The sequence below is a fragment of the Lemur catta genome, chromosome 1, assembly GCF_020740605.2.
Source record: "Lemur catta isolate mLemCat1 chromosome 1, mLemCat1.pri, whole genome shotgun sequence".
NCBI lineage: Eukaryota > Metazoa > Chordata > Mammalia > Primates > Lemuridae > Lemur > Lemur catta.
In genome coordinates, this window is record NC_059128.1 from 165,702,437 (window position 1) to 165,718,753 (window position 16,317).

Consider the following 16,317-nt stretch of genomic DNA (forward strand, 5'->3'; position numbering starts at 1 on the left):
ATAAGTGTCAAGGTTACAGAAAAAAAAAAAAGGAAAGTCTGAGAAATTTCAGAATTTGAAGAAGACTAAGGGGATATTACAACTAAAAGCAACATGGTATCCTTCCTGGATTGAATCCTGGGGCAGAAAAAAGATGTTAGCAGAAAAAAAAAATTAGTGAAATCTGAATAAAGCATGACATTTGGTTAATAGTGTTGCACCAGTGTTTATTTCATAGTTTCTTTCATTTTTCTTTTATTATTATTTTTAATTGACACATAATAATTGTACTAATTTATGTGGCACAGTGTGATATTTTGATACTTGTATTTTTATACTTGTGTAATGACCGAATCAGGGTAATTAGCACATCCATCACCTCAAACGTTTTATTTCATAGTTTTCATAAGTATATCTTGATTATGTAAGATGTTAACAGTAGGGGAAGGTAGGAGAAGAGTATACAGGATCTCTCTATACTATAACATCTTAACAATTCTTCTGTAAATCTAAAATTTATAGAATTGACAAACTCTTCCATAAAATCTGAAATAAAATAAAAAGCTAAAAGAAAGGAAGATGGAAAGGGTCTGGTTAATAAGATTGAATATACAGGAAAGAAGAAATAAAGGTACATGTAAAAAAGCACACGTGTGTTATGTGCAGCTATCAGGGTGCGTGACTGTGTGTGTGTGTGTGTGTGTGTGTGTGTGTGTGTGTCTGTGTGTGTGTTAGAGGGAAGGTGAATTTATGTGAGCCCTTAGCTCTACTGTGAGGGAATTAATGAGCAAGGTGTTTGCAGGAACTTGAGCATAAGTGTCTCCTTAAACTTTGAGCCCTGGGCTCCTTCCTTGCCTTACTCTAGTCCAGCTGCCAAGAAGCAAAAGCATGCCATAGGGGGCACCTGGATTTGAACCAGGGACCTCTTGATCTGCAGTCAAATGCTCTACCACTGAGCCATGCCCCCATTACATTAGTAAGCTTCATATAAGCATTATTTCATTTTTATGACCTACGTCACCCCTCATAAATATCTTTTGTGTCTGTGGTACTCATTCATCCTGTTTCCTTCTAGCCATACCTGTTGCTTTTCCCAGAGCATGTATGCTTATTCTCTTCCCAGTAAGTGAAGCTCGGTGCTGTAGCTTCAGTTTCATTTTCCAGCTTTTAAAATATACCACCAGTTGCCTGTAGATCTCTGGGCATAGCACTGAATGTTTTGAGCAGCAGGGCCTACAAACAAGTACTGGATTTGGAGGGGATCTTAGCTGGGGATGCACAAATGGGCTTCAGAGGTTCATGTTCTGCTCTGAAATTATAGGCAAATTTTGGGTATTTACACGTACTTTATAATGTGCATGTTTTCAAAGGGGACTTCATCTAGGACCAACTGTCTCATTTTACATTAAAAAAAAAAAAAGAAAAACAAACAAACAAAAATCCCTGGATACTCCAAAGCTCAAAATTCAACTGTGAACACTGCCAATTCTTATTCCCTTAAGTTCCAATCTGAGGACTCAATCTTGCATATCTCCACGGTTCAGCAAGAAAGTCAAGGAAATCTTTGTCATTGCAACAAATTCTCCCTGATGATGCCCGACAGCTGCTGGAGGGCCAGGGAGCAAACAGCAGCCAGAGCTCCAGCTCACACATTGTCTGAGGGTCCCAGACACCCACTCCCAGCCTCTCCACTTTGATACCCAGCAGGAACCTCAGACTTCAAAACCAGGATGGCCAAAACTAAGCTTGTCATCTTGCCCAAACCTGCATATCCCCTATTTTGCTCTGTTGTAATAATAATAGCTCATATATATTGGGCATTTGCAATGCACCAGGCATAGTACTAAAAGTTCTACCCACAACTTCGCATGTAATCATCACAAAAATCTCATAAAATAAGTACTATTAATATTAGTAGTATATTGAATTTGCAGGTTGGAAACTGTGGCGCACAGTGATTGAAAGAAATATGTGGCCTAAGGTCACACAGCTAGCAGATGGTGGGGCCGAGAGTCCAGTGTAGGCTCAGGGCTGAGTGCAGGGCCTGCCTACTTAACCAGCTGATCAGCCTCCTTCCTATCTTGGCTGTTGACTCTAGCAACTCTAGTCAGCTAGCAACTCTAGGCTCCTCCCAGCCCCTCCTCCCCAGTTCTAGTGAATTGCTCGATGCTGTTGATTTTACCTTTGACATTGCTTATGTCCACCCCACCCTGGCACTGTCAGTGCCACCACCTCCTAAACAGCCTCCTGGCCTCCACCAAACATGTCACCCTCTACTGCTCCCAGAGCAGCCTGCTTGAAAACTAAGTCTCTCTAGATCACTCCCCTTTAAATGCCTTCACGATAAACTTCTCTTGCACAACATTCTAAGTTCTTCCCATCAGATCTTTACCAGCCTCTTCAGCTTCATCATCTTCTGACATTCCTCATATCACATTTTGTACTCCAGCTGCCTCCAACTGCATCTGCCTGGCTCCAGCCTCTGCCCATGCTGTTTCCTCTGTCTGGAACTACAACTACCCCTCTCCACTGCCCCCACCTCCATTCCGCCTTCCATCTGTGAGCTATTATTCATCTTTGAAACCCTGGTCGGACATCAGCTTGTCTTGAAGCTTCCCTTAACTTCCCCTCCTCTGGATAGAACTTTCACTGTGTCTTCCACATTACTACACCTGGCACAGCTCAGCATAGTGGATAGTGCTCTGTTTTCTTATTTTACAGGCCTACATCCTGAATGAGAGCAGACTGAGGACAGAGGCTGTGTCTTGTTCTGTGGATTCATGCTTTGCACAGTTCTGGTACACAGTGCATAGTGTATGTTGTTCAAATTGATTTAAAGACAGAGCACTGCCTGTGTTGTGGTTGGGAGTTAGACCTAGACTAGGGCCTGACCTTTGGCCCTATGCCTGGGTCCTAAATGAAGGTACCCAATGTCAGGTGTTTGGCTGTAGCAAATGAACAAGGGATGGAAGGTAATGGATATTCCTCAAGTTTTAGAGAAGCGAAAAGTGCAGTGGCTTAAACTTCAGGCCAGTTCATGTTATCTCCAGCAATGTTCTATGGATAAAGACAAAAGTCTATTTCTTGACTTTCTCCAGGGCACTGCAAAGCGTGGGCACGGTCATAAAGTCCTGGGTTTCCCTTGCAGCCAAAAGGTTCTAAAACTCCATGGACAGTAATAGGACCTTGGGAGCATTGCTAAGTAGGATTTTGTCACATAGCTTTTAACATTAGGACAACAGTATGGGTAGTATACTGAAGCCATGGAAAGAATGTGCTCTGAGTTCAACTCCTGAACCTTCGTTTTATAGCTTTTTGACCTTCAGCAAATTACTAGCATCTCCAAGTCTCAGTCTCCCCATGTAAAATGGAAATACTAATAGTATATAGCTTATAAAATTTTGGTCAGAAATGGAGGAGATAATCTAAGACTGGTCCCTGGTATATTCTAAGAATGCAAGGCCATTAGTTATTATTCAATCAGCCATGAACCACAGAAAATAATAAAGTCAAAGCCAATCCATACAAAACAAAAAGGCAGAGGGGGCACCTGGATTTGAACCAGGGACCTCTTGATCTGCAGTCAAATGCTCTACCCCTGAGCTATACCCCCAGTGAAATAACCTTGCTTTTATAGTCTATCTATCTCTAAAAATTCTTGTTCTAAAAACCTCCAATGACTCAGGGGAGCTATAATTAGAGCTATAATGTTGCCTAGTGAGATTCTGGGCGTTACAAGTTTTAGAAGAGGTTTATTATAATAAAAGACAGAACTTCTGAGAACTAAGTTTTCAGAACCAAAAAACTCTTCTTAGACTCACCAGTACCCAAAGCCTCATTCCTATCCATCATATTTCACATAAAGCAAAACTCAGTTCCAAGGAAAAATAATCAGCTTCTCCACAAATGGCAACATCAATTTAATGTGGATGATTGGATTCCTGTCATGCTTCCCTTAGCCAAAGCTCCTAGCAACTGAGATTCTCATTCCTCTTCATGACTTCATAGAACTGAGCTCATAACTAGCACTCAATAGATATTTGTTATGTTAAATTGACTTTGGAAAAAATATATATAAATCACAATTTGTGTGAAATATGTTTTCCAAGCCATAACTGTAAGATGATTTTAGTCAAATAAAAACAAATGGTCAGTGAGTTACATTCCTATGTAGCATAACTTGCCTGAAACATGGAATACTGTCAACTTCAAAAGGTCATTTGAGGAAGAGAAACAAGGCTTCAGACAAGAGCCTTTTAATCAACTAAGGAAATTATTTATCCTGGTCCTACCACCAAAGATTCATTTTCAACTTTCAAACACACCCACAATTATAGCAACCTGTATTTCTTGACCTCATGAAGACACCTCCTCTAGCCCTAATAAATTGTGCAAGTTCTTCTTATAGAAATTTTGCATGTTGGGGCCTATTGGGAAATCTCTCTTCTGCAAATTTCCCAGGCCACGTATGTTATTCAGGCCTTTCCAGAGGATCCTAAGTTTGGGATGGTCATTTTGTGTCAGAATTGTGGTTGGGTTGGGAGGTAAGGAGAGAGGAGGGGCTCCCGCACCCCAGGCTGCAACTGAGAGCTAAGAAAAGAATCACAATGCACACTTTGCTCATTGTTGCTTTCTCACCCTGGACATCAGTGGGAGTTGAGATTTTAGCAGTAACAGATGAACTGTGTGCTTCATGTCAAAGAACCCCAGTGCTGGAAGGGATTTAGAGATCATTTATCCTAACCACTTCTTTTGTAGAATAAGAAACACAGATGGAGAGAAGCTGAAGAGCCTTGCTTAAAATCTCAGGCACATCAGTGGCAAACCAGGGTCCTCTCTACGTAGAGCTCATTAGAGGCAGGGACCCTTTGGAAGCCTCCACTGCCTGGAACAATGTAGGTGCTCAAAAAACGTTTGTGGGATAAATATCAGACTGTAGTTATATAGAGAGTGACCAACCATCCTGGTTTTCTGGGGACTCCCCAGTTTTAGCACTGAATGTTCTGCATCCCAGGAAATCCCTCAGAAAACTGAGTTGTTTGTCATCCTGGATATTACCTTATTCTTTATTTCCTAAACCTAATCACTCACTTTCTACCATCACAATTTTTATCATTTCCACATGCCTCCTATACTAGTATTTATTTAATGTTGGTCTTGAAATCAACCCACATTTTTTATTTAGTTTCATCCTAAGCAAAAATATCCCTGAAATCATGCTAGTTGTATTTCTTCCTACTGCACTTCAAAAAGTAAATACATAACTACTGAAATATGTTAAAGTTGTATTTAATACATGTTACACATAGAACTTTCCATGCATGCTTTTAAACACTTTACAAATAGTAATTCATTTAAGCCTCTAAACAATCCAGTGAGGGAAGAAATATTACTATTTTTATCTTACAAATAAGAAAACTGAGGCACAAGTTAAATAACTTGCCCAAGGTCACACGGCTAGTAAATTTGTCCATACATCACCAAAGTCATCCTGGAAATCCTCAGTGGTAACCACACTGTAATGGTTAATTTTATATTTAAACTTGACAGAGCTACAGGGTACCCAGATATTTATTTAAACATTATTCTAGGTGTGTCTTAAAGGTGTTTCTGGATGAGATTAACATTTGAATCTGCAGACCAAGTAAAGCAAATTGCATTCCCTAATGTAGGTGAACCTTATCCTATCAATTAAGACCCCAAATAGAACAAAAATAATGAGTAAGAGGGAACTCCGCCTGCCTGACTGCTTTGAGCTGGGACATAAGTCTTTTCTAGCCTCTGAACTCAAAATGAAACATCAGCTCTTCTTGGGTCTCAGATCTGCTGACTTTCAGACTGAAATTACATCATCAACTCTCCTGGGTCTCCAGCTTGCTAACTACAGATCCTGGGGATTTCTTAGCCTCCATAATCTTATAAGCCAATTCCTCATCATAAATCTTTTTCTATATGTATATGTTTGTGTGTGTATGTGTGTGTGTGTGTGTGTGTCCTATTGGTTCTGTTCCCTGGAGAACCCTGACTAATTCACACAGCATGCTCTGGGAAGAATAATCAGACCTTTCCTAGCCTTGAGGATCTTGCCTGCATTTGTTGAGACTGTGCATACTACATAAGGCCCAGAACAGCACCTGCCATGAGATAGGAGTTGAACTAACCTGCTCCAATGCTCCTAACTCTCTGCTACCATGATGTCACATATGTGAATTTGCTCTCAGTGTCAAAGCATAAACAAAAGTAAAAATTAACATTTCTTTTAATTATAAAGCATATAAGCTAAACAATCTGGCCTGAGTTCCAACGCCTACCGCTCAAAGAGCTACAAAGGAAGAGGGGATTACAACACAAAACATCTTGCAGAGGCCTTGGAAAAATTGTGGCAATTATTCAAAATATGCTTAACCACGAGGTTTTAGATTTATAGATTCCATGAAACTGTTTCATAATGGGAATTAGAATTTAAGTTTTTGGCTGGGCACGGTGGCTCACGCATGTAATCCTAGCATTCTGGGAGGTCGAAGTGGGAGGATCACTTGAGGTCAGGAGTTCAAGACCAGCCTGAGCATGAGTGAAACCCTGTCTCTACTAAAAATAGAAAAAAAAAAATTAGCTGGGCAACTAAAAACAGGAAAAATTAGCCAGGTGTGGTGGCACATGCCTGTAGTCCCAGCTACTTGGGAGGCTGAGGCAGTTGGATTGCTTGAGCCCAGGAGTTTGAGGTTGCTGTGAGCTAGGCTGACACCACAGCACTCTAGCCGGGGCAACAGAGTGAGACTCTATCTCAAAAAAAAAAAAAAGAATTTAAGTTTTTCAAAGCTTCTGCACAGTAAAGGAAACAACAAAATGAAAAGGCAACCTACAAAATTGGAGAAAATATTACCAAACTATATATCTGATAAGGGGTCAATATCCCAAATACACGAAGAACTCACAGAACTCAATAGCAAAAAACCCCAAATAGTCCAATTAAAAAGTGGGAAAAGAACCTAAATAGACATTTTCCCAAAGATGACATACAAATGGCCACCAATTACATGTAAAAGTGCTTAACATCACTAACCATCAGGGGAATGAAAATCAAAACCACAATGAAATATCACCTCACACCTGTTAGGAGAGCCACTATTAAAAGGGCAAGAGACAACACCTGTTAGTGAGGAGGTGAAGAAAAGGAAAGCCCAGCACACTGTTAGTGGAAATGTAAATTGGTATAGCCATTGTGGAAAACAGTATGCAGGTTCCTCAAAAAATTAAAAATATAACTATATAACTACCTTACGATCCAGCAATCCCAGTACTGGGTATATATCCAAAGGAAATGAAATCAGTATCTCGAAGAGATAACTGCACCCCAATGTTCATTGAAGCATTATTCACAATAGCAAAGACGTGGAAACAACCTAAGTGTCCATCAAGATGAATGGACAAAGAAAGTATAGTGTGTGTGTGTGTGTGTGTGTGTGTGTGTGTGTGTATTATTCAGCCATAAAAAAAGAAGGAAATCTTGCCATTTGTGACAACATGAATGGAACTTAAGGGCATCATACTAAAAAGTGAAATAAGTCAGACAAAGAAAGAGAAATAGTGTATGATCTTATTTCTATGTGGAATCAAAAAACGTTGAACTCATAGAAGCAAAGAGTAGAATGGCAGTTGCCAGGAGGTAAGGGGTGGGAGAAATAGCGAGATGTTGGTCAAAGGGTACAAACTGTCAGCTTATTATATGAATAAGTTCTGTGGATCTAATGTGCAACATTATGACTATACTTTATAATGCTGCATTGAATACTTGAAATTTGCTAAGAAAATAGTTATCAAATATTCTTATCACAAAAAAATGGTAACCTATGTGAAGTGATGGATATGTTAACTAACTTGATTGTGGTAACTATTTCACAACATATTATATATAAAATCATCACTTTGTACATCTTAAAAATACATAAATTTATTTGTCAATTATACCTCAATAAATCTGGGGAAAAATTAAATTTTTCACTAATTAGAAGGATTTTTCCCCTTATATTAAGATATTCCTCTCAATTGAATTTTTTCACTTTTTAATTTATAATTTCCTCAACTGTAAAAGGAGATGTAATTGGAAGATGTCCTATATCCCTTCTAATCTTGACAATCAATGACTCACAAATTAAAAATTGACCTTCTCATGTGGAACAAGATCAAGTATGGCCACATAATAGCAGAACAAAATGATGAAGCTGTGTGACAGGTTTCAAATATAGTCCATCAAGAAAAAGAAAGAGAGTACGTTCTTACCATGGCCACAAGATTTACCATCAACCTTACTGCCCTAATTTTTCCCCATATTATTCCTCACAGAATATTTTTCCTTATAAATACCTATCTTCTATGAAAAAAAAGTGAGGCTCAACATCACTAATTATAAATAAATACAAATCAAAACCACAATGAGATATCACCTTGCACCCATTAGGATGGCCCCTATCAAAAGAACAGAAAATAACAAGGTTTGGTGAGGATGCGGAGAAATTGGAACACTTGTGCACTGTTGGTGGCAATGTTATGGAAAATAGTGTGGAGGTTTCTCAAAAAATTAAAAATACAATTACCATATGATTGGACAACCCCACTTCTAGGTGTATATCCAAAAGAATTCAAAGCAGGATCTCAAAAACATAGCTGTATACTCATGTTCATTGCAGCATTATTCACAAGAGCCAAGAGGTGGGTGCAACTCAAAGGTCCATCAACAGATGAGTGAAGAAAGGAAATGTGATACACACACACACACACACACACACACACACACACAATGGAAAACTATTCAGCCTTAGAAAAGAAGGAAATCCTGTCCCATGCTACAACATGGGTGGACCTTGAGAACATTACGCCAAGTGAAATAAGCCAGTCACAGAAGGACAAATATTGTAGGATTCCACTCATACAAAGCATCTTAAGGAATCAAAATCACAGAAACAAAAAGTAGAAAGGTGGTTCCCAAGGGCTGGGGGCAGGAGGTGGAATTAGGTTTTAATGGGTACCGAATTTCAGTTTTGCAAGATGCAAAAGTTCTAAAGATGTGTTGCACAACAATGTGAATATACTTCATGCTACTACACTATATACACTTAAATGGTTAATATGATAAATTTAATGTTATATGCTTTTTTACCACAATAAAAACAAAACCTGTGCTCTAATATTAGAACGAACTTGTGTAACAAAGCAAGCCACCTCCAGAAACCAAACGTGTGCCCATGGTAGAAACGGCAAACACACACGCAAATGCTCACCTCACTTGATGGTGAGCTACTCTACAACCTCCACCTTGGTGAACAGATTTTGCCTGATTCACAGACCAAGACAAATTCTTCCTCTAACTCAATGGCAATCTCAAATGTCTCCCTCTGCCCCTATAAGGGCAAACCAACATCTGGCATTCTTTATTTCCCAGACGGTCATTGTATTATTTATTTTAGCCCCTTTTCATTACCTACTTAATAACAAAACAAAATGAAGCTAATGTTATCATCTATTTTTCTGTTCTTGAAGAAGTAACATCTGGATTTAGGCCGTGTGCCCAGGTTTTTCACTCCATCAGCAAATGACCCAGGAGAATCTTCCAAGTTTTTGTTAAGCTTCAGCCAGGAGAGAGGTGCATGTTAGTTTTATTTTATTTTTTTTTAAAAAAAGGAAAAAAAGAATGTCCCAGACAAAGGGCACCAAAATGAATTTTCACGGGGAAGCTTGGCCAAATGGCATATTTAGTAATAGCTTTGCAGTTGATATCTCAAGAGGCTTCAGGAAAAACTATCTGCTGAATTGTACTCTTGAGGTCATAGAAAGTGCTGTATTTTACTCTAAAATTTATTCTCAAACTCATTCTCTCTTTCTCCTCTTCTCTCTTCCCCTCCCTCTTTCTATTTTTCAAATTGATCTAGGTTCTCACAGTGTTCAATTTATTCTCTAAATGAAACAAAAGTCCTTTTACAAGTTACATTCAAGCTGCTCTGATTGCTTTGTTCTAGTCCAGAAGTTACAATTACAGGTAGAGAAGTGCCTTGTTTTACAGGAAAGGTTTGTTCCTTAAAAGTTACTATGTGATGACTATATCAGTGTGTCCTTCCATGAATGCCTCCACTAATTTGTTTCATGAACATATACTCTCCCTCTCTAAGCTTTCTTCAGAATCTCTGAAAAATAGCCAACCTACCAACCCTTTGGCTAGCATACTGAATATAAGGTTATCGGGAGAATGATTTAATTCATAGACACAGTGGCTTGTATGACATCAACTTGGCTAAATTGAAATTACATCTCCCAGAATTCCCTTCTCCACATGGTTGTTGGTTAGAGTTGCCCACAAGGAAATGTGGGGAAGACGTGGAGGTTAACGTGAAGCTGCAGCGATGTTTACACTGAGGGGGAGGGTGTAGTGGCAGGTGCCATTGCAGGCTGCTCAGAGTCACTGATCTTGTGGCTCACCTTGTTGACTAGGGCTGCCACAGGCCCGCTGACCCTCCACCTCCCACTGGACATTCTCTTTAGCTTCTCTGAATCCCGGGCTAGGTTTGTGAGCAGCTTTGGGATGAAATGTGTCAGCAATTCTGCAAATCCCTTCATTGTTGGAGTAGGAGGTTTGGAGGCATTGAGAGACTGATGCTGGTTCCAGTTTATCCTTTGTTTCCCCCATTTCACATCTATCTTCCTGTCCAGACTCCTGGCCTTGCTGACTTCGGGTCCAGCATTAGACAAAGCAGCAACAGACGTACCTATACTGCTCAACCAGCTCCCACAACTGTTTACAGTCTTGTCCGTATAGCAAATCTTTTATATTACTGGTATGGCTCTGCTTCCCTGATTGGACCCTAACTAATTACTGGAGGAAATAAGTCCAAACATCCAGGAGCTGAAATACTTTGATTTGACCAAATCCTAATTGTAATGGCCTTCACTTTATTGAATGGCTGAGAAGGAGGGTAGTGGTGTCCAGACTTGACCTCTCACCTTCCCTGGAGCCTCACTGTGGGCAGAGACCATGAGGACAGCTCTGGCCTCCCTCAGGGGTCTCTCTTCAAAATCTTACCTTGAACCCTACTTTCTCTGTCCCCTTGTATTCACTACTGTCCAACCGCAAACCTACTGGTTCATGTATGTTTAAAGTCATTTTATATCTGAAATCATACCTGTGCATATTAAATCACAATGTCTTGTTCATACGCAGAGAGAAGGAGGTGAAATTGATGATCTTTCAAGACCTCATCAACTTCAAACATTCCATTCTAAATAACACTCTAAATTCACTGAGATGCTTCATCTTTAAAGAAGTTGGAACCAAACATTTCCGGAAGCAAAGCTTAGACTTATGTATATATTCAAATATATCAAACATAGACACAGCTGTATGAAAGTATGTTCTAGAATGAAGCTTAGAAAACATTTAACACTTAATGACTATTACTAAATTAACTCTATTTCTTAGCATAGTTATTTCTTAGCATACTTATAAGGCATTGCAGTTTGTCATAGCAAATCAGTGCAGGTGAGGGGAGGGACAGGGTCTGGACACAGAGTGTGTTTGACAGTGGTGGGGATAGTCAGCAAGACAGAATGGGAACAGGACCCCCAGAATCCCAAAATAGTACAAACACAATGATGAGTAACATGACTAAGATTAAGCAATAAATAAGGAAAAGGAAATCATAGTCTAATACTTGACACTTGGCAATATGATCTGGTGAGCCAAGCCTGAGCCTGCTGAATTTTGCTGTTTGTCCTTACACCCCCAGCTAGCCAGTTTTGTTACATGTCCTTCTCCCTATTGGCCTAGGACAAGGACCAATGACCAATGGGTGAAAGCCTCTGGCAAATCTCCAGCTTCACTTGGTAGAACTCCAGAACTCCAGAACCATTGCTGCAGACCTATCTCTGGGCAAGCCAGGATTCCCTCTGAGGAAGTGAGTGCAGCCAGCAGCAACTTCCTGGTCAGCACCCACTATTCTTCCTCCACACTCAGTCTCCTTTGGGCCCTAGATCTTAAGGCTTCAAGGAAGGGAGATGTTCTCCTTCTCCCAAAATGGCATCTCACACACAGCCCCTATGTCTCTGTTCCCTGCCTCATTCTGCCAGCCAATGCCATTAACGTTCCTCTTACTGAAAAGCCATGTGTTACACAGTACTACCATAGTCCTCAAAACAATGATAGTCATGCCAAGTGAAAGATCAAGGGGTCTAGGGAGGGCTGACAGACTACACACAATAGCCACTGATTGTCATCTCATAAGGGAGGTGGCAGCAACTCCTTTTCACTGGCCTGAGATCTTGGGTGTCACATCTTAGAATCAGGTGACAAGGCATCTATAGAGGGCAACGTGGCAACCCAGGCAGTGGGTGGTGAGATCAGGCAGAATAAATGGAAATTGACAGATGGTGGCTCCTGCAGCTGAGAACTGATTATTCAGTTTAATGTGGTTGGCATACAGTTTTAAATGGAGCCTGGTAAAGATCAGGTTATTTTACCATCAGCCAAGCCGTTGGTCTCTAGAAGGTCCTAAATTTTCATTTCCTTTGCTTTCACTAATGTTTCTTTACTTTCCACGAACTTCAGAAAAAGGTTAGAAAGGGGAGGGAGGGTAAAGGGAGAGAGTGGAAGATCAGAGGGGACTTGAAAGTCCTAGATCTAAACTTTGAAATCCCAAAATATTTTCAGTTATAAAAAGATGTCCCACTTTCAGAACCCAGTTCTGTAAATAGTTTTCAAAAGTCAGAGGACTTGCACAGACGCAATTTGCCTGGTAAAATTTTCACTGGCCTTTTCTGTATTTCCTAGTGCCACCCTCTTTGGTTCTCAAGCCCTAAGATTCTAAATTAATGTGGACATCTGCTTCTAGCAAATATAGACAGAGCTTCCCTGCCACCACCAACGTGCAATCATAAAACCAGGGAAGAAAAAGAAGTAAAAGACACAACTCAGCCCAGCTTCCAGAATCAGGGCCTTTCGCAACTCACTCCCCTCTTCCAACTCCCATCCTTCCCCCCTACTGTGTCCCAATCTAACGTCTAACTCAACTGCCAGATATATTACATAATAGGAAACACCAGCCACAATTCTAGTTGTTCTGTATTCATTCAAACATCACCAAATCTTTGTCAGGATAGAAAATAAAACAATGAAAACTATGTGAACAAATTCTACATTCAAGCATTCTGTATCCACCGCCCCCGCCCCACCCCCAAACCGTTTCAGGCAGAGCAAGCTTACAATGAGGAGAATCTTGCTTTCTCTGGGCAGGCTGGCACCTGGCTCCTGGCCTGATGGTCATTAGGTCTCCCTGACTTCGCTCCAGCTCTAGTCCAGCATTGTCCAATGGAAATGGAATGTGAAATGCAAATGTAAGCTGCATGCTTCATTTTAAATTTTCTAGCAGCAACAGTCAAAGAGAGGGAAAAAACAGACTAAATTAATTTTAATACTTTTTAACCCAGTATATCCAAAATCATTTCAGCATGTAACCAATAAGTAAAAAAATTATTAATGAGATATTTTACATTCTCATTTTCACACTAATTCTTCAAAATCAGGTGTGTATTACACAATTCAGACTAATCCCATTTCAGGTGCTCAACAGATGGCTAGTGGCTACCTTTACACACAGCACAGCTGTATGCAGATAAGCAATCCTTGTTTTTGCAGCTGTGTTCCTTTCTAAAAGAAAGAGCCCTTCCTGAGTTAGGCAACTGAAACAGGAATTCCTGTTCCTGAAAGTAAACTTGCCACATGAAATATAAGGTACCTAGTTAAATTTGAATTTCAGATAAATAATGATTTTTTTTAGTAAAACTATGCCCGAGTATAGCATGAGACATACTTATACTATAAAAATTACTACTCATTGTTTATCTGAAAGTCATATTTAGGTGGGCTTCCTATATTTTTATTTGATAAATCCAGCAACCCTACCTGAATTCAACTTAACATAATAGTATTGAGTCTTTAGCTAAAATTGTGAGTGAATGCAGCCATCTCCCATCAGGGCCACAAATTAAGATAATGGAGGGGACATTCATCCTACAGCCAGTAGAGGAAGGAAGGGCCAAGATGTGTTTTACCTTGGTCTAGCAGAGACAGCAGTGTACTGGCAATCCCTCCAAAGGGAAAAGCAAGAAATGAAGAGAGAGGAAGAAAATATGGCAGCTGCTTAAGGCAGCAAAAGATGATGACGCACCAGGAAGTCAGAGGCAGGCCTGCTGGGAGAGCCACTGCATTCAGCATCAGCAGGGAACCACCATTGTTCAGGGTGAGTAATGAAAGCTCTTGCCAGGAAGCACCGGCTGAGCAGCAGGTGTTGCCGACTCTCTAGAGCCTGTGCCCGTCCGCCCTGTTTTTTTCTTCCCTTTCCATGAATTTTACAAAGTTATTTGTACATCCTGTAAGTATATACATTTTGTAAGACCTTGGTTTTAACACAGCATCGGCAGCTTCACAATTTGCAATGGATTTTCTATGCTAATGAAAATATCTTTTATTTTTATTTTTTGTACTAAGAGCACTTGTTCTCCACCCCTCCTTAGGAATTTTATCCCATTAAAACTCTCCCAAAGACGTCCTATCTCCCAGGCCCTCCTTGCCCATGCCATCTACCCAATAAGGACCGAACACTATTTATTTAAGGACTTCATGACTAAATTACATGGAGTTATAAAGGATGTCCCAGATAAAACATGAGGAAGCCCCAGAGGTTCAAAACACCTTACCACATTCTCCTAGGTCTAGGCTTTGTTTCTGTTCTGTTCCAAGAAGCCCAGATACCTTCTCTGCTCTCTTATCCCCAAGGATACAGAACACCAAAGCACACCAGCCCTCTTGTGCCCTTGTCTTTCCAGAAGAGCCCCTCTCTCATGAAGACCCCTTGATGCAGAGCCCTTCACTTTGATCAAAGGAAGTCTAGGGCAGAAAGAACTAGGAGGACGTTAAGCTGCCTCCTTATCTCAAGTGGGAAACATTCCTCAGGGGATCTTGAAAGAGGTCTTTGAGAGCCAGCGGAGAGGCAGCAGCTGGCTGCAACAAAGACCTTGATTTCCCCTCAGTCTCTGCGGAGCCTTTCACCTGGAGCTGGGGCTAGACAACCCTTATCCTTGTGCCCAATTTATAGAACTAAACAAATTGTTGCTAATAAACATATGTTGCAAACTGAATAAATTTTAAAGTGCAAGCAATTATTTCCTTCCTACTCAGTATTCTTAATGGGGTCAGCCAATTTCCACATGTAATGGCTAATTTCTTGGATCCATTTACCATTTACTTTATTTGCAAATTCCACTGGGAATCAAAACTAATATTCACATTGCATATTCCTTTTCTTCTTTTGAAAGAGAAGTGACCAGAAAGTCTTCAGGTGATCTGATTTCTTCCTTCCACATTTCATTTTTTTGATAAACCAGTATTTCTCTAACTGTGGTCAGTGGGGCCACTTTCATAAGAAACACCTGAGATGTTTGTTAAACAACACAAGTTCTTGGCCTCATTCCAAACCTACTTGAGTGGAGTGGGGACTTGCCCAGAGAATTTCTATTTCTAACAAGCTCCTTAGGTGATACTTATGATACAGGTGCAGAACACTGCCTGCGACGACAGCAGGGAGGGTTCTTAAGCTCTGCACAAGAAAGAATTCAAACATAGGGCCACACACGAAGCAGACATTTATTAAAGACAGAGTATAGAAAGTATAGTACACTCTCAAGATGGTAGAGAGCAGACTGTTCCAAAGGAGGCAGCAGCCTGCATGGGTTTGGGTTTTCCCTTTTTATACTAATCCCTAATATTAATAATATGCTAAACTGGGGATGAAATATTCATGTTTTTCTGGGAAAGGGGCGGAGAGTTCCCAGAACTTGAGGGCCCTCCCCCTTTTGGTCTATATAGGGTAATTTCCAGGGTTTGCCATGGTATTTGTAAACTCATGGCGCTGATGGGTGTGTTTTTTATCATGCTAATGAGGCTAGTTCATTTAGGGACATTGTTGCCTCAACTGTGTACATACTCCAATTAAAGGAATTCCCCCTCTGCTTCAGATAAGGATGCTATGGTCACAGTAGGATAACTAAAGGGTCTCTGTTTGCTACATTTATCTTAGCTAAGTACATTCACATTCTTAGTCTTTCTTATCCTATTGGCCCTCTCCTTCTGACCTCTGCCCTAACTGCCTGCAGGGTATCTGACTCCTGTCTCATTTATGCTCAGGAAATTTTGAGAACCACCACCAAGTGTTTTATAGGCGCCAATGGACCCAGAGGGCAGGGGTTTAACACAACTACCCCCCACCCTCTAGACTTCAGTTACTCTACTGATTTAAT

The 16,317-nt window shown here is 40.4% G+C and overlaps 2 non-coding genes across 2 annotated transcripts; both read right to left on the reverse strand.

Moving 5' to 3' along the window:
- Window positions 1-874: 874 nt before the first annotated feature.
- On the reverse strand, window positions 875-946 carry TRNAC-GCA. Its single transcript has one exon. It is a non-coding gene; the product is annotated as a tRNA-Cys (tRNA).
- Window positions 947-3,520: 2,574 nt separating this feature from the next.
- Window positions 3,521-3,592, reverse strand: TRNAC-GCA. The gene has a single exon. It is a non-coding gene; the product is annotated as a tRNA-Cys (tRNA).
- Between the last annotated feature and the right edge of the window lie 12,725 nt (window positions 3,593-16,317).